Source organism: Mus musculus, chromosome 6 (genome assembly GCF_000001635.26).
Source record: "Mus musculus strain C57BL/6J chromosome 6, GRCm38.p6 C57BL/6J".
NCBI classification, from domain to species: Eukaryota; Metazoa; Chordata; class Mammalia; order Rodentia; family Muridae; genus Mus; species Mus musculus.
In genome coordinates, this window is record NC_000072.6 from 20489490 (window position 1) to 20500319 (window position 10830).

Here is a 10830-nt window from a genome sequence, read left to right on the forward strand (position 1 = left end):
GAAGAATAGTTCACAAATAAACTACAAGCATAAAGACATATTAACCAACCCAAACTCATACAGAGCAGCCAATTATCTTTTTAGTTATAACACAAAGGTATGAAAAGTAGAGTGGTAATCCAAAGTCTGAATATACAATTCCATAAATAGATGTGTATTAGGCACGTGTCTGTGTGTATTAAACAGTAATTCACATATTATATCTATATCTATCCAGATGCTTTTGAAGTAATCACAATTTCCTGAATGTAACAGCTCTCATATAAAATCCAGAAAAAATACTAAATGAAAGAAGACAATCTATACTTTATGAATTGGTGGATGTATAAGAATTATAAAAGAGAGAGTTCTAAAATGGAAGATCTATACATGAATGTCTTGGTTATGATTTCTCATAGAGATCAAAATAGTTGATCTGTGAAGAACGGTGTTTCAGAAGGATTTAAGGAATCATTCAGGCCAAGCACAGCCATCAAACAGAGAAGGGAGACTCGAGATAAGAAGGGGCAAGGAGGGAAATAATTGCATATAATGGCAAATTGCCTCTGATACAAGTCTAAGTAGCATAACATTAAGAACCTGGGCATTTTGGTCCAGGGTACAAAAAGAGGGAACCTTTATAGTGACAACTTTAAAAAAACTCAGATTCTAGAGTCAGTAGAGAATATTAGAAAGCAGTTGTAATAACTGTGCCTAAAAATTGCAGGGGAAATTGACTCAAAAGAGCAAGGAAAAGATAAATAAAGAAGAGTTTGTAAAGAAGATTGTCAGAAACTTTCAGGGTACAAACATGCACCATAATTTAAAATTTTTAAACCTGAGTATGAACACTGTGACAGTATGCCTCATAAAGAACAGAAAACATTACAAGTTTAAATAGATATTTATCATATTTCTCTGAAAGAAACTGTCAGGGCTCCTCCGGGGGGGGGGGGGTGTCATGAAATCTTGAGGCATCCTTAATGTAAGGCCTCCAACATGTTTTAGCTACACTGAGCATCTGGTCACTTGTCACAGGCAATTTAAAGTTGTCTTATTAATACAGTGTCATGTATCGGCTTCAGATGCTGGGCTGCAATCCTTGGTCAGGTAACGGTCGGTGTAACTCATCTTTCAGATTTTTGAGATCAGGATAAAAGTTTACATGTGACCTCACTCTGCTGATGGGTCGGATTCTTAATTTTCAGTAAGCTTAAGTGTCTCCTTTTGGAAAAGATGAATGTGATTATTTTTAATTTTTCGATGTCACAGAAAGATCATCTCTGAATATTTAAAAAGTCAAAACAATATACATTGAATTAACCACAGCTACAATTAAAATATTTGTATGAACTGCTTTAATACATTAAAATGAAGACATCAACTTCCTATAAAATCTGTTCAGATTCAATTATTATAATTTAGTATCTATTTCTTTAATTAGAATTATTTTATTTATATTAGAATTATATAATTAGATAATTAGAATTAGATAACTAGAATTATCTAATTGTATAATTGTAACTAATTTACTCATAATTTATTATCAACAGAGCCCAAAATTCTGAGTAATTCCAGTAAAATCTGATAAGAATGTGACAAAATGGACATGAATGGAAGGAGAGGCCCTTGGTCCTATGAAGGCTCTATGCCCCAGTATAGGGGAATGCCAGAGCCAGGAAGCAGGAGTTGGTGGGCTGGGGAACAGGGGAAAGGAGGATGGGATAGGATGGAAAGGGGATAACATTTGAAATGTAAATAAAGAAAATAACTCTTGGGAGGCAGAGGCAGGCAGATTTCTGAGTTCGAGGCCAGCCTGGTCTACAGAGTGAGTTCCAGGACAGCTGGAGCTACACAGAGAAACCCTGTTTCAAACAAACAAACAAAAATACCTAATAAAAATTCTAAATAATTATAAATAAATAAAATATAGGAAAAAAGAATGTGACAAAAAAAAAACAAACAAAAAAAATGGATTCAACTTTTAGAAAAACAATTTAGTTAAAAATATTGCCATTTTAAACAATATGTGCTTTAATTAGGTTTTCCTTGCAGCAACAAAACACCATGACCAATGATCATCTTGGGAAGGAAAGGTTTATTTGGCTTATATTTCCATCACCAAAGTATCTGAAACATAGCATTGTGTTGGAGCCAGGAGCCGAAAGAGAGCTCCTGGTGGGCGCTAATTACTGGCCTGCTCTCCCTTACGTGCTTAGCCTATTTTCTTTTCTTTTTTTTTTAATATTTTTATTACGTATTTTCCTCAATTACATTTCCAATGCTATCCCAAAAGTCCCCCATACCCTTCCCCCCACCGCCCCTACCCACCCATTCTCAATTTTTTGGCCCTGTCATTCCCCTGTACTGGGGGATATAAAGTTTGTGTGTCCAATGGGCCTCTCTTTCCAGTGATGGCCGACTAGGCCATCTTTTGATACATATGCAGCTAGAGTCAAGAGCTCCGGGGTAATGGTTAGTTCATAATGTTGATCCACCTATAGGGTTGCAGATCCCTTTAGCTCCTTGTCTACTTTCTCTAGCTCCTCCATTGGGGGCCCTGTGATCCATCCATTAGCTGACTGTGAGCATCCACTTCTGTGTTTGCTAGGCCCCGGCATAGTCTCACAAGAGACAGCTACATCTGGGTCCTTTCGATAAAATCTTGCTAGTGTATGCAATGGTGTCAGTGTTTGGAAGCTGATTATGGGGTGGATCCCTGGGTATGGCAGTCTCTACATGGTCCATCCTTTCATCTCAGCTCCAAACTTTGTCTCTGTAACTCCTTCCATGGGTGTTTTGTTCCCAATTCTAAGAAGGGGCACAGTCTCATAGAATGCAGGACCACCGTCCCAGTGAAACCACCCCCCACAACAGCGAGATTCTTCTCCATTGATCACTGAGAAAATGCCTTACAGCTGAACCTCATGGAGACATTTCTCAACTGAGGTTCCTTTATATGTGATGGCCCGCAAGAACAGCCAGTAAAATGTGTGTATATGTCAGATGAAGTGCTTTGTTCATGACTAAAGATAGCAAAGGTGTTCAATCTCTTGCAATGGGAGTGAAAGCAGATTCTGAGTCATCAAATGTGAGTGCAGGAAAGTGATCTTGGGTCATCTGCAGGACCACTTCATGATTTTAACCACTGAAACATTGAATCTATTCACCAATGCACTTAACATTTAACTTTATCATAAATGTAAACAAAAAAATGTCTTAACCTAGTTTCTTTATGTCATGTTTGTTTTAGAGGACATAGAAGTAATTGTTGGCTCTAGATATTTAATGACAATAAATATAAACTAGAAAAATTAGAGATTTTAAATAAATAATTAGCTCTAAATATTGTGACAATGTAACTGATAAATTTGAGAATTCAATTAGTTGTAGTTTTACAAATATTTCACAGCTCATAAATAACTTTGAAAATTAGTTAGAGATTAATCGTCTGCCTCATTGACCTCCTCAAATGGATAAATGGATGGTGATTTTGATAGTGCTCATGAAAGACCTTACCCTATTGCCACAGAGGTAATACTCAGAGTTGTCCCTGAACCAAGACCCTTGCATCCTATACTTGTGTCCTTTATCAGACCTCGCCTGTCGTTAGCAGTAATGCTGTGCTTTAGAGAAACTGAATTCTAAACTGACAGAATAGTTTATACTGTTGCACCAGATCTTCACTTATCACTTTAGCAAAATGTCCTGAGTAAACCCAAGTACTTTTCCAAATAGACTACATATATTTTATGATTAGGAGATGAAAGAAATTAACTCATTTTATTCATCTATCACTTATACACATTTAAAACTGAATTTATTAATCTTGTCTAGTTATTATTTCTACTTTTTATTTTATTATTTCTTGGAGGAGAGTCTTACTGTGTTTTTGAAAGTCACAGTCAAAGAGGAAAAATATTAAATTGAATCTAGAGTGCATCAAGTGTTTGTTAGACTCAACTGCACAAGGGGACTAGTATATTCTCCTTCTTTAAGTCTGTTAGACTCCGCCTCATAGATTTCTTATACACTGAGGACTTGGGGATATGAAATCTGAAAGGATAAAAAGCCTAACTTACCTGTGAATAATTAAAAACATATAGTATTCACAACATTTTCTCCCTTGATAAACACGGAATAAGCTGTTTTACATGTATGGATAGTATATGATGGAGATGTTGTGCAAGCAATTAATAAGTATTGACATAATTTTGTGGTTTATTTATAATTTAAAATGTGTCATTAATACAAATCTTCCATTCACAACAGATTATGATTTTTGTGTGTGTGATTGAATTTGGGTCATTTCTGCATTTCACTAAGTGAAATTTCTCTGATTAAATTCCATGCTCTTCTGTGTTTTTGAAAGCATGGGGAAGCAGAGGAAACTATTCTCTTAACTCTCTGAACTGTGTTTGATATAGTCTATCACATGGCCCCAAGCTGCTGTTGAGAGCTGCTAATAGGCCTAATAGCTCCATTGTAATTGTCCCTTTTTTTCTACTGCTTTACTAGGAGGCCATTATCTCAGTCTCTAAGCTATCTCAGAGACGACTGTTTAAACAATGGAATTCTGTCAAAACAGGCTTTTACTGACAATTTTCCTTTCAATAATTGCAGCTGCTGCCTTCATGAACTCACCTCACTTTTCCACTTTTAGGTGTCTAATAGTTCCCATGGGCCTCTCAGAATTGCTGTGAAGAATGTAATTTAGTGTGTCCCTGCCTTTAGTGCCTTGGCTTTTGCTATTGTTTGTCTGAAATTGTCATGCTGTATATTAATTACATTCACTTTCATATAGACAATTTTAAATACAGGTGAGTCATTGTGTTGCAAATTAGAAATCATAGCACTAAAACCCTCACATAAGAGATTCTTTCTTCATACAATTTAGTATACTATTCTTACCTTCATTCTCCACTCCTCAGATGCTTGCAAAAGCATTTTATCATGCATGTCTTTTCCATATTATAATTTTAGCCACAATAATGACTGCTATTTTTCCTCCTCTGCTGCCAGTGTATATAATAGACACAAATAGGCTGATTTGCTAAGGTTCACAGTCTTATACCTCATAATTTAGTAAAGTATTATGATTTAAAATTAAGCAAAAGAAAATTAGACTCCCTAAGGGGGCTTTTGAGATGTTTTCACAATCTGGTTCATTTAATAATCCCTCTTGTTACTGTTAAATACATAACAATTCTTCTATGAGAATAATCATCATTTATATTCTAACAATGAAAAATATTAAAAATTTTCCCCTGGAATTCCCCCAATCACATTACTGGAAGACCTTCTTTGTAGTCATTGACTTCAAAACCCAAGACTATTCCATGAGGATTAAATTTTTGTACTTTGAGAATGGTGAATGCTATTTCCCAAAGCCTAAAGATCACTATGTACACACTTTTTATTATTTATTATTAAGTAGAGTATATCATAAACAGAAATGTGCTGGTAATATGAAATCATGTTTTGGCAATGTACAGATGCCAAAATTAAACAATTAAAATGTATACAATAAATGGTAGCAATTTAAACTAAATATGGAAAGAAATAGTGCACATTTACTGAGAATTAAACCAATAGATTTATAAACCAATACTTCAATATTTTCAGATGCTACACTACTGTAATATTACTATAAATTTGCTCCTGAAATTAATGGTGTACATTTTTTTCCACAAGTTTGTATTTATAGTAATGAAAAGAGAAAAAATGCAATAGTATTTGAGTAAGTAATGGGGCAAAAACTCAGGGATACTCATTATTTTAAGGGTGGTTAGTTACTGTGATTCAGGAAGAAAGTGCTTAGAATTGGATAAGTTGTATTTATTTTGATTACAGGTGTGACATATTTCCTATATGTACCTTTATTTGTTTCCCAATAACGAGTAAAAAATAGGTCTCTTTGTTTCGACTGCTCATTGCAGACACCAGACGACATACTGGTTTTCCAACCAAGGGAAACCTCAAGTGCACTTTCATTGCCATCAAGCTAGATGGTGTACAGCGGGGCTATTGTGGGCACGATCATACAGCGCTTTGAGCAGAAGCAGGTTCCACCCAGTGGCCATGAAGTTTCTTCGGGCTTCTGAAGAACACCTGAAGCAGCACTACACTGTCCTGAAAGACCTCCCTTACCTCCAGGGCCTGGTTAAGTACTTGGACTCAGAGTTCCTGTTGGCCATGGTTTGGGAGGCACCCGAGACCAATCCATCTGATACTAAACCAGGCACCATTTATGGGGAGTTTTGCATTCAAGCTATCAGGAACATCATTCATGGCAGCGATTTTTGTGCAAAGAGCTTAGAAAGAGTTTGGTCTACGGTTAAAGCTTGGAGAACTGGTTATAATAAGTCTTGTGCCTATGAATGGGTGTATGAGCAGACATGGAAAAACCAGTCCTTTTCAGCACTACTCATGGGTGCCTGGACACAGCTCTTCATCCCACTGAGTGGATGTATCATCTTTTCTAAAACAAATAAAGACTCTGGAACTTGAGGAGAGGAGAGTAAAAATTAAAGTCATTGAAGCCTTACTTCATTAATCTAACACACAACACCAACACCGAGTCTTTCAATTTTTGATTTAAAATAATCCCTTTGTCTATAAGATACATCTTCCTTAAAAGCATCCATGCCCCTTTTCTGAAATGTTCTGTCCTGATTTCTGTCCTAGAAACTCCTTGCATTTAGTTACTTCTACAAGTATTCTCAACACAACAAAAGAAGACTAGGATGAAAGCTGTTTGTTCTTGATAATGAATACAAAGATTCCAGGCCGTTCCCTGCTCCCCATGAAGTTCCAAGAACTCTCCCTTGTAGTATCCATTGTTATATGAGCAAATCACACTGCTATGTCACTCAGAGCCATCATGAAGACTATTGCTTTTTTATTTTATGCAGACTCTACAAATCCTGACCAATTATCTGCACAGATGAAGTTGTTGTGACCAGTGTGTTTAAACCGGTGTATTTATCTTAAAGGGTGCATAGGCTTCCAGAATTTCAGGTGGCTCACTACCTCCAACATTTCTTTCAATTGTAACATTACAGACAGATATGAGAAACAGGCTGTTTACAATGAAACTTCATTGAAAGTAATATAGTACATTTTTTTTAAAACTGGTTTGATTCTTTAAAAATCATTTAGCATTGTTTTATTATCTTTTTTTCATTTTTTATTGGGTATTTATTTCATTTACATGTCCAATGCTATCCCAAAAGTCCCCCACACACTCCCGTACCCACTCTCCCACCCACCCACTCCTACTTCTTGACCCTGGCATTCCCCTGTACTGAGGCATATAAAGTTTGCACAACCAATGGGCCTCTCTTTCCACTAGTTTTATCTTATGTAGAAATTGTTACATTATTATAAAATCAGATTTTAAGTAACAGAGAATTTGAAGGACCTCCTTTCCATTTGCATTGGTGCTGTACTTATTGTACTTATTTAAACACCTCTGCTCATATTTTAACCAGAAAATTGTGCAACTCTGTCGGTAATATGTTTAAACATAATTTCAATATCAAAAATGCTTTGTCTTGTACTTGCTCACTGTTTGTGGAAAATTTATTAGCCTGTATTTACTATTTGATATTTAAAACATATTTGTTATTTATTTTTTAATTGAAAAATATGAACAACCAGACTTTACAAGAAGATGTGGCTTAGAAATGTGCAATCTTAACTCATATGATGGTGGCTAGTATTTTTCAGGAACTTCTCTACAAAATCAATGTTAGCAATAAAAGCATCTTATTCCGCATGTGGAAGTCTCATGCCGATGAGACTCTCTTTCTTTCATACAACAGGGGAGTCTGAAGAAATGTAGGTAAATATCTGTATTATCTGTTTGACACCTTGGCAAGCACGTTTGATATCTTGACAAACACAATTTTAAGACCTTTCAGGCTGATTAAAATATCAAAACTGTCATCCATCGAGAAGATTTATAGATTGCTTTTTCTCAGGTGTGAAATGAAGATTTTAGCTAAAAATCTGTGTCCTGTGACTTTAAATAAAGACAAAAAATAACATGTTTGCCCATGGCATTATGTTTCTTAATATTGTTAAATGAAGCAGCACAAATGTGTGTAAAGAGATTATTTCTAAATGGATGCTGCTGAAATCTCAAACAAATAGGATCCTCTTTTTAAAATATCCCTAATCACCAGTGACTAAGGAGTAGCTTTCCATTTTCTCTAAGTCAATCTTAAAAACTTCCTGAGCTCAAAATGACCAATTAGTGTCAAACATCACAAAGGCACTCCGAATGAGCAACCTATAACTTTTCACAATTTTAAAATTCTTTTCCAGAGGATTTCAGATGAATTTGAAATATATAAATAAGAAATAACTACTCAGAAGATTTATTGACATTATTTTTGGCCTGCTTTTCTCCTAAATTTTATAGAGGAAACTATTTTAGTGAACTTTTGCTTAAATGACTGAGACAATTTTTCTTTCCTAAGCTACCTTTCATATTCTAAAAGCATAAAACACCATGGCAAATAATCATTATAGTCTCTCTCTCTCTCTCTCTCTCTCTCTCTCTCTCTCTCTCTCTCTCTCTCCCTCTCTCTCTCTCTCTGTGTGTGTGTGTGTGTGTGTGTGTGTGTGCATGTGTGTGTTGTGTCTGTGACTCTCTCTCTCTCTCTCTCTCTCTCTCTCTCTCTCTCTGTGTGTGTGTGTGTGTGTTGTGTCTGACTGTGTCTCTGTCTCTGTCTCTCCTGTAAACAGAAGCAGTGAGTTCATAAGCAAGCAAGGCTTCCACCTACAGCCAGCAAACTGAATGAAGCAGTGACAGGTTCAGGACTAGTTATCACTGTACAGGCTATGCTCAAGAGGATGAATGCTGAGTCTAGGCTAAGTACTCACAGTGAGTGATCAGAACAGTGCATGATTCTAAGAAGACAACTGATTCTCCTTCGTCTTCCTTGTTTCACAGTGTCCTGAGAAGAACTGAGCATATACTTCCATTACAGTTAATTGGACACTACAAGATTGTGCCCTTCTTAGATGGACTTGGACATCTCAGCTTTGACCCTATTAATTCTGCAGTGATGAATTGTAAACAAAGCGAGTAGGGAGGGGCTCACGGCAAGCAACTAAGCAAGTTATCTATCTATCTATCTATCTATCTATCTATCAAGTTGATACTGGGTAAAATTAAAGGGGTTTTATTTTGTTTTGCCTTTTGATAAGGAATACAAGCCATGACATAGCACATAAGCATGATAGATGAAAAGGAAATGTGACCAAGATTTGGAGAAATTACAACTTGTATTACAAAGAACAGAAAATAAGCACTTTTGATTATGAGTCAATGGTAGGAATTAAGTACTATGATTTAAAATGCATCATAAATATGGTTTAAGAAATGGTGGCTTATGTGCTTTAAAATGAAAAACTTAACAAATAAATAGAACTTTAAAAAAATAAGTAAATGGAATGGTATGTATTAGCTTATGCTTTTAATAATGGCACCCTGTAGGTTGATCACAGGTTCAAGGTCAGCCTGAATAATAGAGAAAGACTCCACTTCAAAAACAAAACAAAACAAAATAAAAAAAGAAAAATGTTAAACAAATATTATAGAACTGAACAATAAAATTTACCATAATAAAATTATGCTAAATGAGAGATCATTGATTCAGCACATTGATGAACAACAGTCTGGAAAATTAAACTGATGGAAGAGATGATGGCTTTCAAACTCATAGCATATGTCACATGTGGGTTGACATATCATTGAGGAAGGTGATATGATTCTTTCAGATCATATCTAAGGAAACAAGAGGTTGAATAAACATTCCAGGAAGTGATATATAACATTGCTAAGACTTAGAGCAAGTCTGTATCAGTATTTCTCAACTTGTGGGTAGTAATAATTTTAACTTTGCATGTTAGATAGCCTGAATATCATATATTTGCATTTCAATTCATAATAGTAGTAAAACTACAGTTATGAAATAAAGAGAAAATAATTTTATGGTTGGGGTTCACCATGTGGACTGGCTGCTTTTGTGTGCCAACTTGACACAAGCTGGAGTTATCACAGAGAAAAGAGCATCTCTGGAAGAAAGGCCTCCATGAGATCCAGCTGTAAGGAATTTTATCAATTAGTAATGAAGGGTGGGAGGACCCATTGTGGGTGGTGCCAACCCTATGCTAGTAATCCTGGTTTCTATAAGAAAGCAAGCTGAGCAAGCCAGTAAGTAGCATCCCTTCACGGCCTCTACATCAGCTCCTGCTTCCTGCCCTTCTTGAGTTCTAGTCTTGACTTCCTTTGGTGATGACCAGCAATGTGGAAGTGCAAGCTGAATAATTTTTTCCTCCCCAACTTGCTTCTTGGTCATGATGTTTGTGCAGGAATAGAAACCCTGACTAAGACATCACAATTTGAGAAACTGGACTAAAAGATCATAGCATTAGTAAGCTTGAGAAGAACTGTAATACAATTGGAAGCTTAGGGAATGCATATATGAAAATTCAAAAGAACTCCATGTGAAACAACACAGTTAAAGTTGCAGGAATAAAATCAGGTGTGTCATAGTAGGACCAAAATGCATGCGTGTGTGTGTGTGTGTGTGCGTGTGTAGTTAATGTTATCTCCTAGATAAGTTAGTAATTTGAAAAAAATAGATGTTTCTGAAAAACTCTGATATGGTTATACTTTTCAGGAGCAATTGCAGTACAGTATTTATTATCCTACTTTATTATATAACTGAGTTTATCTGTTCATGTTTTTAAGGACTAATTAGCAACTAAATTAATATGCTAAACATTTTTAAAAAATAACTTCATAGATATCTATTATACACAAAGTGCATAAAA

The 10830-nt window shown here is 35.6% G+C and overlaps 1 pseudogene; it reads left to right on the forward strand.

Moving 5' to 3' along the window:
- Positions 1-1049: 1049 nt before the first annotated feature.
- Gm29798 lies at positions 1050-6320 on the forward strand (annotated as a pseudogene).
- Positions 6321-10830: the final 4510 nt, after the last annotated feature.